The sequence below is a fragment of the Podarcis vaucheri genome (assembly GCF_965113315.1).
Source record: "Podarcis vaucheri genome assembly, chromosome: 4".
Lineage (NCBI taxonomy): Eukaryota > Metazoa > Chordata > Lepidosauria > Squamata > Lacertidae > Podarcis > Podarcis vaucheri.
The window spans coordinates 10,720,718-10,747,078 of NC_138762.1; the positions used below are offsets into that span (position 1 = coordinate 10,720,718).

General features: G+C 47.5%; 1 protein-coding gene across 2 annotated transcripts in view; it reads left to right on the forward strand.

Annotated features, from left to right (window-relative positions):
* The first annotated feature begins 11,881 nt into the window (after positions 1 to 11,881).
* The window catches only part of TSKU (tsukushi, small leucine rich proteoglycan), a 35,236-nt gene continuing 20,756 nt past the window's right edge, over positions 11,882 to 26,361 (forward strand). The window contains exon 1 of one of the 2 annotated variants that reach the window (XM_082219499.1): positions 11,882 to 12,288. The gene's annotated coding sequence lies outside the window, so the exon portion shown is untranslated. Of the gene's footprint in view, positions 12,289 to 12,375; positions 12,518 to 26,361 lie in introns of those variants that run through there. The other variant, XM_082219500.1, reaches the window with a different exon arrangement.

Genomic DNA, 26,361 nt, shown 5'->3' on the forward strand with positions numbered 1-26,361 from the left:
ATTTCATTTATTTATTTAATGAATGAATGAATGAATTATAAATGCACAATGCTCAGGGAAATAGCTTTGCAAAAACACATACAAATCTGTATATGGGGAGAAATTTGTTGACAGGTTTTTCATGTGTCCTGTTTTAACAAAATTGCAGATTGGTGCGAAAATGCTGAGAATGGGAGATGGGGGTAAATCAGAAACTGATAGGAACCAAAATTGACCAGTTTGTCCATCCCTAGTTATCATAACTATGTTCTGACTTCTAGTTTTTCTTCATCATTGTCATAATTTATTATTGACATGCCGTCCATCTGAAAGGGTTGCCCCACCAACTCTGGATGGCTTCCAACAATAAAACAGTAAAAGCACAAAACAACATCACACCCTTAAAGCTTCCCTGAACAGGGCTGCCTTCAGATGCCTTCTAAAAGTTAGTTGTTTTTCTCTTTGACATCTGGCGGGAGGGCATTCCATAGGGCGGGTGCCACCACCGAGAAGGCCCTCTGCCTGGTTCCCTGTAACCTCACTTCTCGCAGTGAGGGAACTGCCAGAAGGCCCTCGGAGCTGGACCTCAGTGTCTGGGCTGAACGATGGGGGTGGAGACGCTCCTTCAATCTACAGCACATGAGCTTCCCTCCTCCCAACCCACCCTCCTTCCTGTTTGCCATTCCTGCCAATCACTGAGAAGATCTTTGTCTGGATGAGTGACAATGATCCCCCGGTCTCATTCCTCCTCCAAGCTCAGCAGAGGACTCGAAGGAAGACCAAGTGAGAGAAGTGAGCTTTCAGTTCATTTTGCAGGTTTCCTTGCAGAGGCGGCTGAGCTCAGGGACACAGAAACTGCAGAGTGAGTCTTGACGCGCCTTGCAATGAGGCTGCGCTACCCCAGCCGACAGAGCTAGGGCCTTGGCGCACAAGTCTCCTTGCTTCCGACAGCTGTGCTTTTCTTCCAGAGATGTTTTGATATGCTAATCGGTCCCTGTCATATCTCATAAAGGCGTTTTGCAGATGGAGAGGGCCCTTTGCTTGAATGTAATCTGTCTGAGCGGCGCTCTTTTTTTTTTTTTTTTTTTTTGCCAAATCGTTTTTATAAATTTTCCAAATTTTACCAAATCGGCCACAATTTAAGACAAATCTAATACAATTTTCCCCCAAACTGGTTTCCTGCAATCCGTTCTTGATGCGTCCAAAGTTTCCTCTTGTTGCTACTTTATTTTCCTAATTGTTTGCATTCCGTTCGTTACAGTTAACCTTATAGTACAATGGTTCCTTGTTGTTTTTATTTATCCTTAGCCATCAGCAATCCACTTGCCACGTCCGGCACGTACAATATTTTAATATTTGCGGGATCTGCAAGTGAGTTACTCCGCAAATTATCAATCCACAATAAACCGGTATTTATCATTTCTAAAATAAATTCCTTTCCTTCCTTCTGCATGCATAAAAGCCCATGCGTTCGCTTTTACTAGATGTTTTCCCTTCTTATCTGTGCAGTCCCCTCTATCCAAGATCCTGTCCAGACCTTTTGCTTGGATGTAATCTAAGCACCACCCTTTCTCCCTCTCTTGAAGATGAAAGGATTTGGTGGTCGGTAGTCGCAACTGTGAAATGGCTGGCATGTGTCATGGGCTGGCTGGATGCAGAGGAAAGGTGGGAGGAAGCAGCTGGGGAACCCCCAAGGGAAACCCCAGAGGAGGAAGGCTCAGAGTTGGAGAATTGGTGGTGGGACACTGAGGAGAGATCAGAGGGAGAAGATTGGAAGGAGGGGCTGGATGCAGCAGGGGAAACAGGGTTTAGTGAGCAGGAAGAGCCTGTGATAGGGAGCAGTTCAGACTCTGGCACTGAAGCAGAGAGGGGACTTCTGAAGAATTCAGGGAGTCTCCCTCTCCTGCTATGACAATCTCCCCTCTGCTCTGATCTCCAAGAACTCGCAGAGTAATGAGAAGAGCAGAACAGAGGTCAGAGGTGTGCAGGCACCATTGGGAAATATCCAGGAGAGGAGGAGCCTTAGAAAGTGTGGAAGGCAGGGACCTTCTACAAGTTTTTTATTACTATTATTCATTTTCACTTTCAACATTTACCATCAGACACAAATCTTAATCATTTTACAAGTAGGATTCTCGGAATCCCTGGACATCCCTCCACCCATCCCTGGTTTCCCCAAATATTCTTTCCAAACTGCATCTTAACATATTCTCCATATTTTCTTAAATCTCAATTTTTATAATAATTCTCGCTTCATTGCAAGTGTTTTTAAAATGCTGCCAATGTTTCCAATTGCTTACAATGTTCTTTCAAGTAACTTATAAAATCTCCCCGTTCTTTATTAAATTTATTGTCCTCCTGATCTCTGATTTTCCTGGTAATTTTCACCAGTTCGGTGTAGTCCATCATCTTTATCATCTGTTCTTCTAACGTAGGTAAATTGTCCTCCTTCCATCTCTGGGCAAGTAGCATCCGCACAGCGGTAGTGTAGACCGCCTCCTTCTGTGATGTATGTATGATGTTTTGGGGGGTGGTCTTCTTGAGCTACAGGGTGGGCAATTTCCAAAGACTATATAAGGGCCTGCAGTTGCACACCATTGTTCTGGGTTCCTCCTCCCTCCTGTGTGAGCACCTTGTTGCAACAGCAGTAATAAAGATCAGGCTTAATAGCCGCTTTGCTCCGACTTGACCGTGGTTGATCTCTGTTTTCTTCTTCCAACTGATAGGTAATCTTTTAGCCAACTGAGAACCAGTGTGGTGTAGTGGTTCAGAGTGGTAGTCTCGTAATCTGGGTAACCGGGTTCGCGTCTCCTCTCCTCCACATGCAGCTGCTGGGTGACCTTGGGCCAGTCACACTTCTTTGAAGTCTCTCAGCCCCACTCACCTCACAGAGTGTTTGTTGTGGGGGAGGAAGGGAAAGGAGATTGTTAGCTGCTTTGAGACTCCTGAAGGGGAGTGAAAGGTGGGATATCAAATCCAAACTCCTCTTCTTCTTCTTCTTCTTCTTCTTCTTCTTCTTCTTCTTCTTCTTCTTATATGGGTTTCCCAGCAAGCCTCCTACAGGCAGGGAAACGGGTTTGCTGAATTGCGTTTTCAGAAGGGACCACAAGGGACATCAAGTCCAACCCCCTGAAATGCAGGAGTCACAGCAGAATCATTCATGACAGATGGCCATCCATCATCTGTTTGAAAATCTCCAACAAAAGAGAGCCCAACATTTCTTGTCCCACTCTGTTCCACTGTCATACAGCTCTTGCCGTCAGAAAGTTCTTCTTGATGTTGCGTCAGAATCCCCTTTCTTGTAACTTGAAGCCATTGCTTCGCGTCCTAGCCTCTGAGTCAAGAAAAAAGAAGCTTGCTCCATCTTCCATGTGGCAGCCCTTGAGATATTTGAAGATGGCTATCTCCTCTCAGTCTCTTCTTTTCCAGGCTAAACATGCCCAGCTCCTTCAACTGTTCCTCAAAAGGCTTGGTTTCCAGACCCTTGATTATCTTGGTCACCCTCCTCTGCACACGTTCCAGCTTGCCAACATCCTTCTTAAATTGTGCTACCCAGAACTGGACACAGGACTCCAGGTGTGGTCTGACCAAGGCAGAATAGAGTTGTACAATTATGTACATTTAAGATGTCTTGCCAACAAAGGTCCGTATAGTTAAAGCTATGGTTTTCCCAGTAGTGATGTATGGAAGTGAGAGCTGGACCATAAAGAAGGCTGATCGCCGAAGAATGGATGCTTTTGAATTATGGTGCTGGAGGAGACTCTTGAGAGTCCCATGGACTGCAAGAAGATCAAACCAATCCATTCTGAAGGAAATCAGCCCTGAGTGCTCACTGGAAGGACAGATCCTGAAGCTGAGGCTCCAATACTTTGGCCACCTCATGAGAAGAGAAGACTCCCTGGAAAAGACCCTGATGTTGGGAAAGATGGAGGGCACAAGGAGAAGGGGACGACAGAGGACGAGATGGTTGGACAGTGTTCTCGAAGCTACCAGCATGAGTTTGACCAAACTGCGGGAGGCAGTGGAAGACAGAAGGAACTGGTGTGCTCTGGTCCAGGGGGTCACGAAGAGTCGGACACGACTAAACAACAACAACAAGATGTCTTCTGTCAGGAGTGTGTGCAGGAGCCAGGCCCTGTGAGTAGTAGGGCTTTGCAGCACTGGGGCCTTCCTAGGTTTGTTCTGGAGAGGCAAGGTGTGGCCACACAGGTGAGGCCACTTGGTAACTCACTGCACCTGGTGGCAAGCGCCGGGAAGGGATATAAGGTCAGCATTTCCCTTTGGCGCTTTGCCACAGCAACACGTTTCCTGATCCTCAGACCTCAGCTTCTTGACTCCTTGCTTCTTGACCCTTGGACCCTTGACTTCGTGACTCCCTGCTTCTTGACTCTCAGACCCCTGGCTTCTGGACTCTTGTTGCTGCTCCCACCCCGCCATCTTGCCCCCAGTCCCGATGTCCTCAGCCGGGACTTCGATCACCCGTAGACCGGACCGTGACATCTTCCTTTTTAAAAAATCAAATGAAACGAAACTGGTTTATAGGTTAACAAATACAGTGGTGCCCCACAAGACGAATGCCTCGCAAGACGGAAAACTCGCTAGACGAAAGAGTTTTCCGTTTTGGAGGTGCTTCGCAAAACGAATTTCCTAAGGGCTTGCTTCACAAGACGAAAATGTCTTGCGAGTTCCTGCGGGTTTTCCCCCGTCCCCCCTTTTTCTAAGCCGCTAAACTGCTTATCAGCTGATCCGATAAGCCGCTAAAAGCCGCTAATAGCGCTAATCCGCTAATCCGTCAATGGGCTTGCTTCGGAAGACGAAAAAACCGCTAGACGAAGAGAATCACAGAACGGATTCTTTTCGTCTTGCGAGGCACCACTGTATCTGGCCATTATTTCCTTTCTTCTTCAGTCTTTGAAACTGAAATTGCTATTTACACTAATGAAGGTCTGCAAGGATTGAACAACCTTTTCTCCACCTCCCAAGTTCTCGCCTGCATTTCCCTTCATTTAATCAGGGTTTACTCTTTCAGTGGAAAACCCAGTAAAACAACTTGTCAGCAACATACTGTTTAGGATATTGGAACAGCATTTTTGCAGCTCCCATCTGGAAACATCCCATTTGTCTTGAATAAAGCGACAAGATTCACATGCTTACACCTAATACAGAAGAAGCCTCTTGCCACCCTACTCATTTTGCCCTGGAGACACAGCAAACAGCTTGACAGTCCATAATAATCCAGGCTGAAAGATGCCAACCTTCTATCTCACAAGTCACAGGCACCCCAGATGTTTAAACTGCATCCTGGGAACAGGGCCTTCTCAGTAGTGGTGCCCATCCTGTGGAATGCCCTCCCATCAGATGCCAAGGAAATAAGCAGCTATTCTATTTTTAAAAGACATCTGAAGGCAGCCCTGTTTAGGGAAGTTTTTAATATTTAATGCTGTATTGTTTTTAACACTCGATTGGGAGCCACCACAAATATTATTATTATTTGTTATTATTACAGGGCTACAGTTCCTAGCGCTCTTAATAAACTACAGATCTCAAGATTTTTTGCAGGAAGCACTGTGTTTAAACAAATAATGTGATGCTGACCACAGACTCTGGATTGTCAACAGTTCAGCTGAAAATGAAACCAAACCCAATGTGTTTTTGTTATTGTTCTTAATCTACCAGAAACTCCAATTGTTGATGGTGAGCTTCCTATGAACCTCGGGGAAATCTCAGAAGTTGCTCCTTGTTTTTTGAGATACCAAAAACACAGCTAGCCCTCATGAGGAACCAGGATGCAAATGCCTTCAGGCTTCACCGTTCAGGTCAATTTTGCCATGGCTGAATGTGTTTTGTTGTTATAATTCATGTTAGTCCAAGGCAGCAAGGAGGAGGAATGTAAGCTTACATCGTCGGGTGTGCCTCAGATTACAAAATGTCTCAGTGAAGTCACCAGGGTGGGTTCATCTGCGATAGTCTGGGCTGACTAATGTAATTTTCTGTAATGACCTTTCTTGATGCATCAGCTAACCCGCACCAGCTTAAGCAAGGGTGCAGAGCAGATGTGCTTGTAACAATGGCAACAGCAGTGTTAATATTTGCTGCTGCAAACTTTATTACAGGGTGCCCGGGGAGACAGAAACAAACAAACTTTAGTAAATCTGGTGCAACTGTTAGTACGACTCCAGATGGCGGCTGCCTGAGGCTTTGATACTCTTGCTGGTGTGCCCCTTAAAAGGTAAAGGGACCCCTGACCATTAGGTCCAGTCGTGGCCGACTCTGGGGTTGCGGCACTCATCTCGCTTTATTGGCAGAGGGAGCCGGCGTACAGCTTCCGGGTCATGTGGCCAGCATGACTAAGCCGCTTCTGGTGAACCAGAGCAGCGCACGGAAATGCCGTTTACCTTCCCGCCGGAGCGGTACCTATTTATCTACTTGCACTGGCATGCTTTCGAACTGCTAGGTTGGCAGGAGCAGGGACCGAGCAACGGGAGCTCACCCTATTGCAGGGATTTGAACCGCCGACCTTCTGATCAGCAAGTCCTAGGCTCTGTGGTTTAACCCACAGCGCCACCCACGTCCCTTGCATGCTACCTATTCATAGAACACTTTGGTCCCTGCCAATATTACAAACACACTGACAATAGGATATGGCAGGTGTGCAGAGGAGGACGACCAAGATGATCATAGGTCTGGAAACCAAGCCTGATGAGGAACGGTTGAAGGAGCTGGGGATGTTTAGCCTGGAAGAAGAGGAGATAGCCATCTTCAAATATCTCAAGGGCAGTTTCATGGAGGATGGAGCAAGCTTGTTTTCTCCTGCTCCGGGTGGCAGGACTCGAACCCAGGATCGTTGTCTCCGTTGGGAATTCAGGCATGTTGGAGACTGCTTATTTTACACATGGGTCTTGGTGGAGGAGGAGAGCTTGCAGCATTACACCTTGATCTCCACAGCACTGGACTCCACGACATCCTGCACACCATTTCCATGTCTCTGTCCCAGCCTGGCAAGATGGTTCTGCCCCCAAAAAGCCTATGCAATCTGTTCTGGCCCTGTCACGGTCTGGTCTATGGGCGATCAAAGTCCCGGCTGAGGATGTTGGGACCGGGGGCAAGATGGCGGTGTGGGAGCAAGAATGAGAGTCATAGAATCATAGAATCATAGAATCATAGAATCATAGAGTTGGAAGAGACCACAAGGGCCATCGAGTCCAACCCCCTGCCAAGCAGGAAACACCATCAGAGCACTCCTGACATATGGTTGTCAAGCCTCTGCTTAAAGACCTCCAAAGGAGGAGACTCCACCACACTCCTGGGCAGCAAATTCCACTGTCGAACAGCTCTTACTGTCAGGAAGTTCTTCCTAATGTTTAGGTGGAATCTTCTTTCTTGTAGTTTGGACCCATTGCTCCGTGTCCGCTTCTCTGGAGCAGCAGAAAACAACCTTTCTCCCTCCTCTATGTGACATCCTTTTATATATTTGAACATAATACAGCCCAGAATAACTAAGGAGATAGTACAAGAATACTTGGCTAGTTTAGATGTATTCAAGTCTCCAGGGCCAGATGAACTGCATCCAAGAGTATTAAAAGAACTGGCAGATGTGATCTCAGAACCACCGGCAGTCATCTTTGAGAATTCCTGGAGAACAGGCGAAGTCCCGGCAGACTGGAGGAGGGCAAATGTTGTCCCTATTTTCAAAAAGGGGAAAAGAGAGGACCCAAATAATTACCGCCCAGTCAGTCTGACATCAATACCAGGGAAGATTCTGGAGCAGATCATTAAGCAAACAGTCTGTGAGCACCTAGAAAGGAATGCTGTGATCACCAACAGTCAGCATGGATTTCTGAAAAATAAGTCATGTCAGACTAACCTGATCTCGTTTTTTGACAGAATTACAAGCCTGGTAGATGAAGGGAACGCAGTGGATGTAGCCTACCTTGATTTCAGCAAGGCATTTGACAAGGTGCCCCATGATATTCTTGTAAAGAAGCTGGTAAAATGCGGTCTTGACTATGCTACCACTCAGTGGATTTGTAACTGGCTGACTGACTGAACCCAAAGGGTGCTCATCAATGGTTCCTCTTCATCCTGGAGAAGAGTGACTAGTGGGGTGCCACAGGGTTCTGTCTTGGGCCCAGTCTTATTCAACATCTTTATCAACGACTTGGATGATGGACTCAAGGGCATCCTGATCAAATTTGCAGATGACACCAAACTGGGAGGGGTGGCTAACACCCCAGAGGACAGGATCACACTTCAAAACGACCTTGACAGATTAGAGAACTGGGCAAAAACAAACAAGATGAATTTTAACAGGGAGAAATGTAAAGTATTGCATTTGGGCAAAAAAAATGAGAGGCACAAATACAAGATGGGTGACACCTGGCTTGAGAGCAGTACATGTGAAAAGGATCTAGGAGTCTTGGTGGACCACAAACTTGACATGAGCCAACAGTGTGACGCGGCAGCTAAAAAAGCCAATGCAATTCTGGGCTGCATCAATAGGAGTATAGCATCTAGATCAAGGGAAGTAATAGTGCCACTGTATTCTGCTCTGGTCAGACCATACCTGGAGTACTGTGTCCAGTTCTGGGCACCGCAATTCAAGAAGGACACTGACAAACTGGAACGTGTCCAGAGGAGGACAACCAAAATGGTCAAAGGCCTGGAAACGATGCCTTATGAGGAACGGCTAAGGGAGCTGGGCATGTTTAGCCTGGAGAAGAGGAGGTTAAGGGGTGATATGATAGCCATGTTCAAATATATAAAAGGATGTCACATAGAGGAGGGAGAAAGGTTGTTTTCTGCTGCTCCAGAGAAGCGGACACGGAGCAATGGCTCCAAACTACAAGAAAGAAGATTCCACCTAAACATCAGGAAGAACTTCCTGACAGTAAGAGCTGTTCGACAGTGGAATTTGCTGCCAAGGAGTGTGGTGGAGTCTCCTACTTTGGAGGTCTTTAAGCAGAGGCTTGACAACCATATGTCAGGAGTGCTCTGATGGTGTTTCCTGCTTGGCAGGGGGTTGGACTCAATGGCCCTTGTGGTCTCTTCCAACTCTATGATTCTATGATTCTATGATTCTATAAGCCAGGGGTCCGAGGGTCAGGAAGCAGGGAGTCACAAAGTCAAGGGTCCAAGGATAAAGAAGCAAGGAGTCACAAAGTCAAGGGTCCAAGGATAAAGAAGCAAGGAGTCACAAAGTCAAGGGTCCAAGGATAAAGAAGCAAGGAGTCATGAAGTCAGGGGTCCGAGGGTCGAGAAGCAAGGAGTCGAGGTCTGAGGATCAGGAAGCAAGAAGCCAAACACAGCAAGGCAGGAGGCGTGTTGCTGTGGCAAAGAGCCAAAGGGAAATGCTGACCTTATATCGCTTCTCGGCTCTTGCCACCAGGTGCTGTGAGTTACTAAGTGGCCTCACCCGTGCGACCACGCCTTGCTTCTCCAGAACAAACTTAGGAAGGCCCCAGTCCTGCAAAGCCCTACTGGTCACAGGGCCTGGCTCATACACGCACTCCTGACAGTCCCAAGAACTTTGGCTAAATGTCCCCTCTCCTTCTCCAAACCTTAAAAGGGACACATCTTTCCTGTGTGATGTCTTCTCCACTCTTTGCTGCAGGGATGGCCAGTTGGCCTTAATGGTATGGCCAGTTGGCCTTAATGGCCAATTCCTGGCTCCCTATTGCTTCTCAGTGGCTCGGCACTTATCTCACCTGGCTGGGCTGGTTTGCATGAACTAACTCAGGAAATTCTTTCCCGGTACCTGTTCTGCAGCCCCTAACCCCAGCTGTTACTGGGCACCAACAGGATGCACTTTGCACATGGTCGGAGTCTAGTCGACCCATATCCGTGTAGTGGAAGCCTACCGTGTATAGTGGTACCTCGGGTTAAGAACTTAAATCGTTCTGGAGGTCCATTCTTAACCTGAAACTGTTCTTAACCTGAAACACCACTTTAGCTAATGGGGCCTCCCACTGCTGCCACTGGAGCACGATTTCTGTTCTCATCCTGAAGCAAAGTTCTTAACTTGAGGTAATATTTCTCGGTTAGCGGAGTCTGTAACCTGAAGCGTATGTAACCCCAGGTACCACTGTACAGATCTAGGCTGAAAACTCCATTGAATTAGTTATGCTCGGGTGGAGGTTAGCCGGTTTAGGAATATTTAGTATAAATCCACCACTTCCAGGATAAAAAGAAAAGGTAAAGGACCTCTGGATAGCCACAGTGGGTGGATTCAAACTGCCAACCTTCTGATCAGCAAGCCCAGTGGTTTACACCACAGTACCCCCCACTTTGTGGCTGACTCAACCTACATCCTTAGCAAGCAGCACCAAATTTATCACCAAAATGAAAGAAAGCTGGAATAATTGTACCGCCTCATAACAACCCGTGTCCCAGGACCTCTCTCTGCCCTCCACCAAGCTGTTACTGGGGGGGGCTGGAAAAGAGCCCAGAACTTCCCCTCCCCCTCCCACAGATGTTCCCTTCTCTGCATCCATCTGCTGAAACTTTCTACTCCCCCCCCCAGCTCGCCACCTCCTCCTTATGTCCCTAACATACAAACCCACCCCCTCCAGAGTTGGGTGGATGGAAAAGGAGTGGGAGCGAGCGAGATCCAGCCCCCCCCCCCCGCTCTGTACAGTGGTACCTCGGGTTACAGACGTTTCAGGTTACAGATGCTTGAGGTTACAGACTTCGCTAATCCAGAAATAGTACCTCGGGTTAAGAACGTTGCTTCAGGATGAGAACAGAAATCGCACAGCAGCGGTACGGCAGCAGCAGGAGGCCCCATTAGCTAAAGTGGTGCTTCAGGTTAAGAACAGTTTCAGGTTAAGAACAGACCTCCGGGAAGAGTTAAGTTCTTAACCCGAGATACCACTGTACCTCTGCTTTTGAAAGACTGCCCCCCCTTATCCTTGCCTGCAGTACACACACACACACACACACACACACACACACTTATCTCTCCTTGCAAAGTTGCACCCTCATTTCATGGGCATAGCCAGGATTTTTGTTAGGAGGGGGCCCAACAAGTTGATGAGGTGTTTTGAGAAAATCTCCCCCAAAAGCTTTTTTTTGGGGGGAGATGGGTGACAGGCTTCTGGGGGGGGGGAGCAGAACATCCGTTAATTGCCGTATTTTTCACTGTATTAGATGCACCAGACCACAAGGCGCACCTAGAGCTGGACCATAAAGAAGGCTGATCGCAGAAGAATAGATGCTTTTGAATTCTGGTGCTGGAGGAGACTCTTGAGAGTCCCATGGACTGCAAGAAGATCAAACCGATCCATTCTGAAGGAAATCAGCCCTGAGTGCTCACTGGAAGGACAGATCCTAAAGCTGAGGCTCCAATACTTTGGCCACCTTATGAGAAGAGAAGAATCCCTGGAAAAGACCCTGATGTTGGGAAAGATGGAGGGCACAAGGAGAAGGGGACGACAGAGGACGAGATGGTTGGACAGTGTTCTCGAAGCTACGAACATGAGTTTGACCAAACTGTGGGAGGCAGTGGAAGACAGGAGTGTCTGGCGTGCTCTGGTCCAGAGGGTCACGAAGAGTCGGACACGACTAAACGACTAAACAACAACAACAGCCACCCGCCCAACTCAGAGAGACGATCCCTGTGCGCCTCTCTCCGCGCGCGCAGCAGCAGCCCAAGTGCGCGCCCTCTCCAAACCAGCTGGCGGCCGCCTTGGTTGTGCACTTTGGAGACGCTCCCCGCCCGGGGAAGGCAGGGAAAGAGGAGTTGCAGCCGCCGCCGCCGCCGTTCAGCTGGTGCCTTTGGAGAGGCAGCCGGCACATGCTAGCACAGAGCGCGCGCCCGCCCGCCTGCCCGCCCGGCCGCTGGAGAGGAGGAGATGCGGGGAAAGAAGGAGGGATTAGTGCACTGAAGGGGGAAGAAGAGGAGGAGGAGGAGGAGGGGTTGCATCGAGCAGAGGTGAAAGGCTGATCCCAGAGGGGTGTGTTTTGTGTGTGTGTGCGCGGAGAAAAGAGATCCAGTTCGCCTGCTGGGGACTTCCACAAAAAGAGACAAGCCGAGCAGCCGCGATTTTGCAAAGCGCTGGCCGTGGAGGCGGCAGCTGCTTCGGCTACTTCGGAAAGCTGCTTTCCTTGTGGATTCCATTGCAAGCCTCGCTTTTTTTCCTCCCCCTTCTTTTTCCATTGCCGGTCTGGTTGTATTTTTCTTTTGGAAATTGCGTCTTCCCAGCCCGGGTCTGCTCCGCTTGGCGAGGAGCTTGGCTGCCGAGGAGGAGACGGAAGCAGAGAAACCTCTCCTCCATTGCAAGTCTCCGAAGCCAAAAATTATAAAACAGGAAGGTGAGCGGCCGCCTGTGCTCTTCTTGCAAAACTTTCCGATTTTGGCAACCCTCTCTTGGAAGTCTTTTTGGGAGGGAAGGGGTGGGGGTCGGCGCTGGCTTGCTCTGCCGGCGACCCGAACTTGGGAAAGGGCGGGCGCGAATGCGAATCGGATTCGCATCGTTTGCGGAGAGCAGGCGCGGGGAGGGACTCTTTCCAGGTTGCAAGAGCTGGAGAAAGGCAGACAAAGGTGAGCTTTATGAAAGTTGCGCCGCGTTTTCCCCGGAGCTCGCTTCCCCTGACGGGAAGGCAGGCTCGCCACATCTCCTCCATCATGGGCGCATTCAGACGTGCTGATGTCCTGCATCTTTCCCCCTTTCATTCATTCATTTTTTATTTTATTTACTCGATGCTAAACTACCACGTTGGATACCTGGTCTGTTTCCTATCCATCCATCCATACTTGGGGTGGGGATTTTTAAAGCACCCATTTCTGTCCCCGGGGGTGGAACAAGCGTATACACACACACACACGTGCTTTGAAACTTAAAGGGTCGGTTTCCAGAGAAACTGCGATGGAGCGAGCAGATCAAAACCGAGGGACGCCCTTGAAGCCGATCTGTTCAGGAGAGGTGTGTGTGTTTGTTTGTGTTTGTTCCCTTCCTGAAATCAAAGGCATTCATTATTTTCCAGGACTTTTGCAAAGTTCTGGCTTAAGAAAGGATGCTTTCAAATGGAACTGCTTTCTTGCCCGCTGAGTGAGGAGCTTAAAACATTTCACTGCGAATAAGCTATTATTATTATTATTATTATTATTATTATTATTATTATTATTATTATTTTGCCTTGCCGGTGTGTTTATTAGCCTTGGATGCAGCTAACACATGATAGTGTGTGGAATGAATTCATTGGATTCCTTAGGTGTTTAGGTAGTTACATACTTAAGACATTTAAAGTGTAGAGGACAAACATTGTAAGGTGGTGAACGGGTCATTAAAACGAAGGGGCAAATGTGTGTTTGCATGTACACACACTAGCCTGTTGGTCTACTCTGCACACACCCAGCGATGCCTTGCACATGTGAACGGACCAGGAACAGAACTTCGAAACCCACTATGTAGCTGCGAGGGATCGAGACATGTGGGTAGTAGAATAAGGTGGTGTGGTTCTGAAATGGGGAATGGACTGCACCGCTGGAGGTCAGAGTTCATGTTTTGGGATGCTCCCCGCTTGCAAGTTTCTGCGCAAGGTGCAGGCTCAGCTGGAACATTACCCCCCATGTGTTTCTGTTTCCTTTTTTAAAAAAGCAAATAAGTGGGGCGGTGGGGGAATAATGATTTGAGCAAGCATTTGAAAAATGGCCCCTCCTTATTCCAGTTGTACAATTCGCTCCGCCACTCCAGGATTAGCAGAATTGAGTTTCATGTTGTCCATCTTTCACTAGCCTGGTTCCCTTCAGATGTTTTGGAGTCACAGCCTGGAGAGCTCAGTTTGTGAGAGCGTGGTGCTGACAATGGCAACCTTGAAGGTTTGATTCCCATACAGGGCAACTGCATATCATTCTACCCGGACACTGAGGTCCAGCACCAAGGGCCTTCTGACGGTTCCCTCACTGCAAGAAGCCAAGTTACAGGGAACCAGGCAGAGGGCCTTCTCGGTGGTGGCGCCCTCCCTGTGGAACGCCCTCCCTCCAGATGTCAAAGAGAACAACAACCACCAGACTTTTAGAAGGCATCTGAAGGCAGCCCTGTTTAGGGAAGCTTTTAATGTTTGATGTATTACAGTATTCTAATATTTTTTGGGAAGCCGCCTAGAGTGGCTGGTGAAGCCCAGCCAGATGGGCGGGGTATAAATAATAAATTATTATTACAGTGGTGCCCCGCAAGACGAAATTAATTCGTTCCGCAAGTTTTGTCGTCTAGCGAATTTTTCGTCTTGCGAAGCACGAAATCCCATAGGAATGCATTGAAATTCAATTAATGCGTTCCTATGGTCAAAAAAAGTCCAAACAAAGCCAAATTTGGTACAACAACAGTTTATTAACTGCTCTTTAAAGTCACACATACTGTAAAGAGCAGTTCAAAAATTGAAGGGAAAATAAATTAACTTTATAAACAAAACATGTCTTTGTTTTTAGACAAAGGAAACAAAGTCGCGAGACGTTTTCGTCTTGCGAAGCAAGCCCATAGGAAAATTCGTCTTGCGAGGCAAATCGAAAACGGAAAAACCTTTCATCTAGCGAGTTTTTTGTCTTGCGAGGCATTCGTCTTGCGAGGTACCACTGTATTATTATTCCTGCATTGCAAGGGGTTGGGCTGGATGACCCTTGAGGTCCCTTCCGACTCTAGGATTCTTTCATTCTGCAAACCATCTGAAAGCGGGTCTTCATTGACTGGAAGGAGCTCCTTTCAGTGTTTCAGACGGGGGAGTTCCCATCCCTACCTGTAAGTGCCAGGGATTGAACCTGGTGTCTTCTTCATGCTTAGCAGGTACTCCAGAACCGTAAGCTCATAAGAATCCGCCTTCGACTGAGTCAGACATAAGTGGGTCTCTTGAGCTTCAGACAGCTGCCCTTCCCAGCCCTACCTTAAGATGCTAGGTTTCGAAAATGGGACGTTCTGCACTCCAAGCAGGTGTACTGCCTCTGAGTTGCTGGGACCCTTCTGTTGCCTCGCTGAGCTGCACGTGTGGAGAAATCGGGTGATACCAATGGGAACCAATTTCTTTCTTCTTTGGCAATCCCTCGTAGCCGAGTAAGATCGTCTTCCATAACAGGGTTTTAGTGGCTGTGGAGGCCAATTCTGGATCCACACATCCTTCCACAGTGGGGACATTGGTTTCCAGGCGGGAGTTGATCACGGTGTGGATTTGCCAAGCGTGCCTTCCTCTTAGTGCATTTCTCCCTTGCATCCTGAGTTCGAGTGTCTTCAAAGCCCATGACACCTTTGGGAAAGGCTGTTCTCCATTAGGGAGGAGGTTTCGCCTCCTGTCAAGTCTGAAAGGGAATTCCGCTGGGTGAGGAAACCTGCCTTCCCAAGGCAAATGAAATTGGCTATACAGTGGTACCTTGGGTTACATATGCTTCAGGTTACATACGCTTTAGGTTACACACTCCGCTAACCCAGAAATAGTGCCTTGGGTTAAGAACTTTGCTTCAGGATGAGAACAGAAATCGTGCTCTGGTGGCACAGCGGCAGCAGGAGGCCCCATTAGCTAAAGTGGTGCTTCAGGTTAAGAACAGTTTCAGGTTAAGAACAGACCTCTGGAATGAATTAAGTACTTAACCCGAGGTACCACTGTTCAGTCGTACCTTGGTTCTCAAACGCATTGGTACTCAAGCAACTTGGAACCCAAACACTGCAAACCCGGAAGTAAGTGTCCCGGTTTGCGAACTTTTTTCGGAATCCGAACTTGCTCTGTTTCGAGTATTACGTTTCCGTTTAGAGTGCCACACTTCTGATTTGAGTGTTACTCTGACGTCTGTCTGTTTCCGCTATTTATTTTGCGCTTTTCTTTTTGCGGCTCTTTTTGTTTTGTTTTGGTGACTGTGTGGAACCCAGTCCAGCTACTGATTGATTGTGTGACTGCAGTACATCGTTTATCGCTTTCATTTTACGGATCAATGGTCTCGTTGGATCGTAAAATTCATGTCAAATTGCTGTTTTAGGGGTTGTTTCTAAAAGTCTGGAACGGATCAATCCGTTTTGCATTGCTTTCTATGGGAAAGCGCGCCTTGGTTTTGGAACGGACTTTTGGAACGGATTAAGTCTGAGAATCAAGGTACCGCTGTATTTCTAGAATCTTGAACTGCTCCTTTCCTTTGGCTCCCTCTTTCCACTTTCTGATCTGGGTTTCTCCTCTTCCTGGAAGTGTGCTAGCAATTGCCACGGTGGCTGCAAGTAATATGATCGGCGGCTGGCGTTCTGGTGCCTGCCTCCAGTGCCCAGTCTTGGCTTTCAAACATTGCCCTCTTCTCTGTTTTCATGACCACCCACCCACCCACAGCAACCCTCCACCTTGCAGTTTACCCTCCTCTCTCTCCCTTCTCCTTCCTCCCCCGCCCCCATCCCCCAAACAGGCTAAATTATCGGGAAAAGAGTCGTGAAAGTGAGTAGGAGCCTGTTTCTGGGACCTTTGCTGTAAAAACTTCCCTAGTAAGTTATGACAGGATTAAAGGGATTCCTGAATTGAGGGAGGGGAAACCCCTTTCTCTGAACACAAAGCTTGAGAGAGGTTAAAAAGTTTGCTCTTGGGAGATAAGCCCAGACATGTCAATTGCCCTGTCTGGACTGAAATCCCAGGACGTAAAAATAGAGATCTTGGCTGGGTGTGGGTGCAATGCTTGAATGTCTGCGCCAAAGAAGAAAGCAGGAATCGCTCCGACTTTTAGAATATCCTGTCTTTGATGTAAGAAGAGATCATTGTTTCGGGGTTTTTTACACGGCACATTCCTTGGAGGTTTTTAGGCAGAGGCTGGATGGCCATCTGTCAGGGATGCTTCAGCTGTGATTCCTGCACTGCAGGGGGTTGGACTAGATGATCCCTGAAGGTCCCTTCCAACTCTACAATTCTCTGATTCACTGCCTGTGGTGCCTTGCTGTATTGTGCACAGCCTAGGAGAGGTGGGTCTCTGCTCTCTAGGAATCTACAATCTGAAATTGTCATTGGAGAATGAGGAATAATAATAATAATAATAATAATAATAATAATAATAATACAGTGGTACCTCTGGATGCGAACAGGATCCATTCCGGAGCCCCGTTCGCATCCTGAAGCGAACACAACCCGCATCCGTGCGTCTGCACATGCGCAGGTCACAATTCACCGCTTCCGCGCATGCGCGTGACTTCATTTTGACCGTCTGCGCACGGGCGAGCGGTGAAACCCAGAAGTAATGCGCTCCGTTACTTCTGGGTTGCCACAGCGCGCAACCTGAAAATACTCATCCCAAAGCTACTTCAACCTGAGGTATGACTGTACAGTCATGCCTCATATTACGTCCGCTTCATGTTACGTTCAGGTTACGTTCCCGTGGCAACCCAGAAGTACCAGAAAGGGTTACTTCCGGGTTTTGCCTCATGCGCAGAAGCGCAAAATGACGTCACGCGCATGCACAGAAGCGGCGAATTGCAACCCGCGTGTTCGCAGATATGCCGCTACGGGTTGCGTTCTTTTCATGTTGCGAACGGGCCTCCAGAACAGATCCCATTCGCAACCAGAGGTACCACTGTAATAATAATAACAATAACAACAACAACAACAATAATAACAACAACAACAACAACAACAATAATAATAATAATAACAACAATAATAATATTGTATTTGTACCCCACCCGTCCCAGCTGGAGCCAGGCTCAAGGTGGCTAACATAATAAGACTGCCGTATTTTTTGCTCCATAAGACACACCTTTTCCCTCCTAAAAGTAAGGGGAAATGTGTGTGTGTCTTATGGAGTGAATGCAGGAGGGAGGCAGGCGGGAAAAGCCCCCAAGAGCCGCACACAAGCTCCACGCGGCCAGTCAGTCCCTTCTCCCTCCTCATAGAAAAGGCTGTAGGAGCCACACGCTCCTTAAAGGAGCGAAAAATACGGTAACACAGTATACAAAGAACATAAGAACATAAAAACAGGCAAAGGAAGATGAACAGGCATGAGTGTCAAGTGAGAAAATAGCATGGCATGGCCTTCAAGGTGGGTGGCTCTGCTAGGTTGGACCAGCTGGGCCTTCTCAGTGGTGGCTCCCTGTTTGTGAAATATCCTCCCCAAGGAGGCCCACCTGGCAGAGTCATTGCCTATGTTCAGGCACCAGGCAAAGCCATTTTTATTTACCCAGGACTTTTTTGCCCTCAACTTGGAGGGTTATTGGATATGCGTATGGCATCTCACGCTTTCGGTGGCGTGAGTTGGATATGTCTTTTTGTGACTATTTACGCACTTTTTAGGTTCTGGTTTTATCCTTGTTCCTGCGCACGGTGAGATTTGTTGCTATTTCTTGTTTTGCAATGCAAGTCGCTTCGAGACACTTTGAGGTAGCAGATGATGGGAGCTGGTCAAGTGTCTGGGTGGGCAGCTAGCAGCGAGGGACGAGGACGCCGCTCCGGTTTCTGTGCTGTAGACAGGGGAAGAAGTCCACCTGAAAAAGTTGTGCCCACGGGTACTAATATGGGTGCCCCCTGCGATCCTATTGCTAGGGGTTGCACTAGATCTGCCCCTCAGTAGTACCCAGCAACTCTACAGTTCTGCGATCCTATGCATGTAGGCAAGTCAAGGCCCAGATTTCCAGCATGGAGAGAATTCATGTCTCTGCAAGAAGGAAAGAAAAACTGTCATATTTAAAGAAAACCTCTGGTGAACTTTGCAACCGGGCAAGAAAATGGGGAAAGGTTTATTAGTCATGCCTTAGTCAAAAGGAAGTCCGAGACAGATGAATCGACTCTGAGCCATTGTGCGTTTGGGTTTGGGGGGGTATTTAAAAAAAATAAACAGACGGAAGCCTTATTCTGCTGATTCAGAAACCGAAAACAGGCTGTGCATACCTTTAATGCACATTCTTTCCCTCAAAGAGTTCTGGGCAATGTCAATTAGTCCTCTCAGGGTTAAGAGGTCCCAGCAGCCCTTAAAGAATTCTTTGAGGGGGGGAAATATGGTTTAAAGATATATAAAGGTGTACACAGCTTTGGTCTGCGTTAGCCTTAATAGAAGAAACAAGACAAATTCTGCATAGAGGTGCAAAACCGCCACACATTTAGGGCTCCTTTCCATCCAATCTATGCATCGCTTTCATGGTCTGAAGGAGTCCAGGAAAGACTAACAGGAACAAGAACAGGCAGAATAAAATATATAAATCAAAAATGCATTAAAGCAATTATACTGAAACGGCAACGAGGGCCAGGTTCGTGTTACTATTAGCAGGTAAAGCCCGCCCGCTAAAAGCATTTTTGCTTAAGACAAGCCTACCCAGATATTTAGAAAGTTGGTGTGAGTTTTAATCTGTTTGTTGTTTATTCTTGTTTTAACTTTCCTAAAGTCTTACTGACGATTTTATTGTTTGGTGTTTATACCTGCAAACCGCTTCGAGGTTTCTTTACAGTCAAGCGGGGTTCGAAACTGATGAAATGAATGAAAACAAACAGCAGCCTAAAATAACCCCCGCACCCATCCAAACAATAAACCACCCCAAAATGGACTGTTACTTATTTTCCCAGGCATTTGGAGAGAACCATATATTTGTCTGTCATCCCTGAGACTGTAATGTTTGCCAAAGAGGCTTTCCTGGGAAGAACATTCCACACTGGGGCCACCCCGGAAGAGACCTCTCATCTCACCACCCTCTGAGCATCTCTTGGGAGTTGGTGCCCCTGGTGAACGTCCGTTCTCCTTGCGGCAACTGAGGATATGCGTCAGACAAAGTTGTAGTCTGTCTCCCTTGGTCTAGTAGAGCTCTCCTTCCAGACAACTTGGGGAGAGGCAGGTTCCCTGTTTATGATTGTTGTCTTCTTCTTTGGTGATCCCCCGTAAGATTGTCTTCCATGAACACGAACTTAACAATGAGTCCATAAGTGACTGTGGAGGCCAATTCTGGATCCACACATCCTTCCACAGTGGGGACATTGGTTTCCGGGCAGGAGTTGATCACGGTGGGGGTTTGCCAAGCGTGCCTTCCTCTTTCTCCCTTTCGTCCTGAATTCAAGCGTCTTCAGAGCCCATGACACCTTTGGTAAAGGCTGTTCTGCAACTGGAGCGCTCGCAGGCCAGTGTTTCACGGTTGTCGGTGTTTATAATACATTTTTAAAGATTTGCCTTGAGAGAGTCTTTGAACCTCTTTTGTTGACCACCAGCATTACGCTTTCCATTTTGGAATAGAGTACAGTGGTACCTGGGGTTACATACGCTTCAGGTTACAGACTCCGCTAACCCAGAAATAGTACCTCAGGTTAAGAACTTTGCTTCAGGATGAGAACAGAAATCGTGTGGCGGCAGCAGTGGGAGGCCCCATTAGCTAAAGTGGTGCTTCACGTTAAACACAGTTTCAGGTTAAGAACGGACCTCCGGAACGAATTAAGTACGTAACCAGAGGTACCACTGTAGTTGCTTTGGAAGCCGATAATCAGGCATCCGCACAACATTGAACTGAACAAAATCGATGTCGAAAAATCATTGCTTCGACATGGGTGATATTTGCTTCTTCCAACACACTGGCATTAGTGAGCCTGTGAATGTTGTAGTGTTGGCTCACTGTGGGATTGGTCATAGCAGAGGATTCCAAGCCGTGTTCCTTGGAAAATTCTCTGGGGGGCAATGAATGAGATGATCAATGATGATGGATGAACGTCCTTAAAAGACCAGCTGCCCCACCCTGCTGAACTTCCTTTGCAAATGTGCAGCTACAGAGGAGGGATGGATGTGTCCTAAAATGCACTCTTGGTCAAAAGAGGGTGATGTCCTGCAAGCCTGGCCGGTAATTATTTCAAGTAGGACTTGCAACAAAATTTTGCAGTGCATCCTTGCCTCCTAACAGGAGTGCTCATCTTCAAGGTACCAGCCAGCTGTGCTCTTCTCCATCAGATCACCTGTCTTCTGTTTTTAGGAGAGCTTGCTGGATCAGGCCAGTGGCCCACCCAGTACAGCGTCCTGTTCTTGCAGTGACCACCCAGATGCCAGTGAGAAACCAGCAAGCAGGTCTTGAACACAAGAGCAACTCTCCCCTCTTTCCATCACCTGAAGTATTGCTCTAGCTGTGGAGGCAGAATGTAGCCGCCATAAATGGTCTACAATGTTCATAGAATCCTAGAGTTGGAAGAGACCACAAGGGCCATCGAGTCCAACCCCCTGCCAAGCAGGAAACACCATCAGAGCACTCCTGACATATGGTTGTCAAGCCTCTGCTTAAAGACCTCCAAAGTAGGAGACTCCACCACACTCCTTGGCAGCAAATTCCACTGTCGAACAGCTCTTACTGTCAGGAAGTTCTTCCTAATGTTTAGGTGGAATCTTCTTTCTTGTAGTCTGGATCCATTGCTCCGTGTCCGCTTCTCTGGAGCAGCAGAAAACAACCTTTCTCCCTCCTCCATGTGACATCCTTTTATATATTTGAACATGGCTATCATATCACCCCTTAACCTCCTCTTCTCCAGGCTAAACATGCCCAGCTCCCTTAGCCGTTCCTCATAAGGCATCGTTTCCAGGCCTTTGACCATTTTGGTTGCCCTCCTCTGGACACGATCCAGTTTGTCAGTGTCCTTCTTGAACTGTGGTGCCCAGAACTGGACACAGTACTCCAGGTGAGGTCTGACCAGAGCAGAATACAGTGGCACTATTACTTCCCTTGATCTAGATGCTATACTCCTATTGATGCAGCCCAGAATTGCATTGGCTTTTTTAGCTGCCGCGTCACACTGTTGGCTCATGTCAAGTTTGTGGTCAACCAAGACTCCTAGATCCTTTTCACATGTACTGCTCTCAAGCCAGGTGTCACCCATCTTGTATTTGTGCCTCTCATTTTTTTAAATTTTTTTTTGCCCAAGTGCCATACTTTACATTTCTCCCTGTTAAAATTCATCTTGTTTGTTTTGGCCCAGTTCTCTAATCTGTCAAGGATGTCTCTTCCAACTCTACGATTCTATAATCCCACTTCAGTTGTTGTCCTCAAAATCTTAGTATTCAACCCTCCCCTGCCCTCAGCTTGCTGAAAACTCCCCTTGTATTTTTAGGCAGCCTCCTTTTCCATCAGCTGTCATACCTGAGTTTGCTGTTAAGAGGGAGTGATGGTTTTGTTGCAGTGTTTCTTTGATTTACCTGTGGCTGAAAAGAAAAGAAAAGTAAGCATTAAAGCCAAATATCCCTTAGCTCACGTCTTGTAGTATTGTCTGTTTGTTGGGGGGCGGGGCGGACATTATAAAAAAATACAGCCAGTTCCGCAGGAGGATACTCCGTGCAACTAAAGGCTTGATCTGGGAGAAGGATTTTTTGGGGGTAACTTAAGTAGCCATGGAAGGACGCAGGTGGTGCTGTGGGTTAAACCACAGAGCCTAGGACTTGCCGATCAGAAGGCTGGCGGTTCAGATCCCCGCAATGGGGTGAGCTCCCGTTGCTCGGTCCCTGCTCCTGCCCACCTAGCAGTTCGAAAGCACGTCAAAGTGCAAGTAGATAAATAGGTACCACTCCAGCGGGAAGGTAAACAGCGTTTCCATGTGCTGCTCTGGTTCGCAAGAAGCAGCTTAGTCATGCTGGCCACATGACCCAGAAGCTGTACACTGGCTCCCTCGACCAATAAAGCAAGATGAGCGCCACAACCCCAGAGTCGGCCACGATTGGACCTAATGGTCAGGGGTCCCTTTACCTTTACCTAAGTAGCCATGGCCTACTGTAAGCTATAAGGGTACTGCAAACTCTACTCTCCCAGCACTGAAGGGTCGTTGTAGGCTTCTGTCTCAGCCCACTTTGCAATGGGATACAGGCAATGGACAACAATGCACAATTGTACCTTCTCAGGGTGAGTCTAATCCAGGCACCCCAAAACTCAGCCGTCCAGATGTTTTGGGACTACAACTCCCATCACCCCTAGCTAACAGGACCAGTGGTCAGGGATGATGGGAACTGTAGTCGCAAAACATCTGGAGGGCCGAATTCGGGGGTGCCTGGTCTAGTCTCTAGTGCTTCTGCGCAGCACAGTAGCATTCTTGAAAACCAATCAGAGCCTGGCCTGCAGTTTTCCGTGCGAACTACACTAAAGGCGTCCTGTTAAGTCACCTCTTCCTGTGACTGTTCCAGTCTTCAGCCTGGAACTGCATTTGCCTTGGCAGGGATTTTATAAAAATTGCACCACAGTGTTACCTTGGTTCTCAAACTTAATCCATTCTGGAAGTCTGTTCCAAAACCAAAAGCGTTCCAAAACCAAGGCGCACTTTCCCATAGAAAGTAATGCAAAACGGATTAATCCGTTCCAGACTTGTAAAAACAACCCCAAAACAGCAATTTGACATGAATTTTACTATCTAACGAGACCACTGATCCATAAAATGAAAGCAATAAAGGATGTACTGCAGTCACACAACCAATCAATCAGTAGCTGGACTGGGTTCCACACAGTCACGAAAACAAAAACGCAAAATAAATAGCAAAAACAGACAGACCTCAGCGTAACACTCAAATCGGAAGTGTAGCACTCAAAACGGAGCATGTTCAGCTTCCGAAAAAAGTTTGCAAACCGGAACACTTACTTCTGGGTTTGCAGCGTTCGGGTTCCAATGGTTTGAGTACCAAGGCATTTGATAACCAAGGTACCACTGTAAATAATAACTGTGTTGCAGAAGGACCTCTTCTTCCTGCTGCTACATTTTGTGTTCGCAACAACAACAAAACGTTACCAGTTCCAGTTGCATTAAAGTCTTTACTTTTTCTAACTAACCCTCGTTGGTGCCTATAAGCAGCTCTCTTTTCCATCCCTGGGAACATTTAAAAATAGCCTCTCAGTGTGAGCCAGGAAGTGAGACCTATCCAGACAATGAGATTGTTCTTTCCGTATATCTCTGTGTCTCTGTCCTCCTGTTCCAGCCACCGCAGGGAAGGCTTTGACTTCCACCAGTCTGTCTCATCCTCTTTTCAAACCACCTAAGTTGGTGGCTATCCGTGAAGCACATTCTGCAGATTAACAATGGTCTGTGCCCTCCTTCTTTCTGTCTAGCCTGAATCATCCAACGTTCATTTTTATTATTATTGTATGTTCCTGAGTTCCATTGTTATGTGGCAGGGGGAAGAAATCCCTGCTTTCTCTGCACCATAATTTTATACGCTCCCGGTCATGGTTCCCCCAACTTAAAAAGGGAGAATTGCACCTTGATCATTTTTGGATAGCCATTTCTGAACTTTTTCCAGCTCTGCCATTTCCAGCTGACACCATCTGAACTTTTTAGCGTCTTCCAAGTGTGGTTGCACAAGGTGATTTCTGTTAGCGATTTTTTGCTATTGCAATCAAAGCGGCTTGCGAAGGAGAAGGAAAGGGAAAGAAAACCAAATTTAAACGTGAAATAGCACTTTAAAATGATAGAAAGCACGACAGTGGCAGTCTTCTCTCTTTGGCGATCACTCATAGCCTAATAAGATTGTCTTCCATGAACACGGTTTTAACAGTGAGTCCGTAAGTGGCTGTGGAGGCCAATTCTGGATCCACATGTCCTTCCACAGTGGGGACAGAGGTTTCTGGGCAGGAATTGATCACGGTGAGTGTTTGCCAAGCGTGCCTTCCTCCTAGCACGTTTCTCCCTTGCGTCCTGAGTTTGAGCATCTTCAAAACCCGTGACACCTTTGGTAAAGGCTGTTCTCCAATTGGAGCGCTTGCAGGCCAGTGTTTCCCAGTTGCCGATGTTTATACTACATTTTTTTCTGATTTGCCTTGGGAGAGTTTTTCAACCTCTGTTGTTGACCGACAGCCTTTCGCTTTCCATTTTTAAGTTCTGAATAGAGTAGTTGCTTTGGAAGACAATCATCAGGCATCCACACAACATGACCAGTCCAACAAAGTTGATCTTGAAGAATCATTGCTTCAACACTGGTGATCTTTGCTTCTTCCAGTACACTGGCATTAGTTCACCTGCCTTCCCAGGTGATGTGTAAAAATTTTTGGAGATACGATTGATGGAATCTTTCAAGGAGTTGGAGATGGTGTTTATAAGTGGCAAACCCAGAAGTGTTTCGCTGCTCGCGCATGCGCAGAAGTGCTAAACCGCACCACGCGCATGCACAGAAGCAGTGCTCTGGTTGCGAAAACTTCGGGATATGGGCGGACCTCCGGAACGGATCCCGTTCAAAACCGGAGGTACCACTTTACAGTGGTACCTCTGGCTACGTACTTAATTCGTTCTGGAGGTCCATTCTTAACCTGAAACTGTTCTTAACCTGAAGCACCACTTTAGCTAATGGGGCCTCCTGCTGCCGCCGCTGCATAATTTCTGTTCTAATCCTGAAGCAAAGTTCTTAACCCGAGGTAATATTTCTGGGTTAGCGGAATCTGTAACCTGAAGCGCACGTAACCTGAAGCGTATGTAACCCGAGGTACCACTGTACTTCCCTTGAGCTGGATGAGGACTTGCGAACCAGCCTCTGGAGAACTCGGAAAGCGTGTCATTAAAAAAGTGACCTGCGTTTTATTTAAAAGGTGCATCGGCGAGAGGCAACAGGGCTTCCTAACGCCAGCTACTGGAAACCTCAGGAGGAGGAGAGAATGCTTTTGTGCTTGAATCCTCCTTGCGGGTTTGCTGCAGTCATCTGCTTGGCCAGGAATAGGACAGGAGGCCGGAGTAGATGAGCCCTTGACCCCATCCATCTGCAGACCTCTTCTTCTCCTGAACTCCTGAATTCCATCTCTCTTCCACGCCACTGAACCAAAATGGTCAAAGGCCTAGAAACGATGCCTTATGAGGAACGGCTAAGGGAGCTGGGCATGTTTAGCCTGGAGAAGAGGAGGTTAAGGGGTGATATGATAGCCATGTTCAAATATATAAAAGGATGTCATATAGAGGAGGGAGAAAGGTTGTTTTCTGCTGCCCCAGAGAAGCGGACACAGAGCAATGGATCCAAACTACAAGAAAGAAGATTCCAGCTAAACCTTAGGAAGAACTTCCTGACAGTAAGAGCTGTTTGACAGTGGAATTTGCTGCCAAGGAGTGTGGTGGAGTCTCCTCCTTTGGAGGTCTTTAAGCAGAGGCTTGACAACCATATGTCAGGAGTGCTCTGATGGTGTTTCCTGCTTGGCAGGGGGTTGGACTCGATGGCCCTTGTGGTCTCTTCCAACTCTATGATTCTATGAACGCAAGCAGCTTTTCCATGAGGCGTGGGACTTTTCCCACTCTCCCTTAGCTGGTTCCTCCACTGGCCCTCCTGTGGAAGGAGGAGGCAGCGTTTGTGCAAAGGAGGGCCCTGCGCACACTTTTTTGAAGACAAGTATTCCTTTTACATTTGTCTTTGCAGTTTCTTGAGAGTTTCAAGCCAAGCGAGGCAGGAGACACAGAGAGAAGGCCGGCCGTGTGTCACTTTTGGGCTGGTTCTTTCTCTCAGTCAACTCCCCACCAATTTTTTATATATAGTTTTTTAACATA